General features: G+C 73.9%; 1 protein-coding gene across 1 annotated transcript in view; it reads left to right on the top strand.

Annotated features, from left to right (window-relative positions):
* Window positions 1–264, top strand: part of CHLNCDRAFT_58171 (hypothetical protein) — a gene marked incomplete at both ends in the record, with an annotated part of 12037 nt that overhangs the window by 9011 nt on the left and 2762 nt on the right. The gene's annotated exons all lie outside the window — the stretch shown is intronic.

Raw genomic sequence — 264 nt, 5'->3', positions numbered from 1 at the left:
AGGTGTTCTTCCTGTGTGCCGGGGAGACCAAGGAGACGCTGAAGCCGGGGCGGCGTGTGGAGGCGCGCATACGCCACGTCGCGGAGCAGGCGAGGCCCCCCCTGCCACAGCCAGGCTGGGTTTGCACACTTGGCCCGAGCGGCCTGCCCGCCTCCTCCCTCTCCCTCACCTCGCCGGGCCCCGGGCTGTGATCCACCCAGCCCCTCGCTCGCTGACCGCTTGGCCCCCCTCCCCGCCCATCCCTGCCCCTGCCCCGCCACCACC

Source organism: Chlorella variabilis (genome assembly GCF_000147415.1).
Source record: "Chlorella variabilis unplaced genomic scaffold CHLNCscaffold_13, whole genome shotgun sequence".
NCBI lineage: Eukaryota > Viridiplantae > Chlorophyta > Trebouxiophyceae > Chlorellales > Chlorellaceae > Chlorella > Chlorella variabilis.
This window is presented reverse-complemented; position numbering and strand designations above follow the sequence as displayed.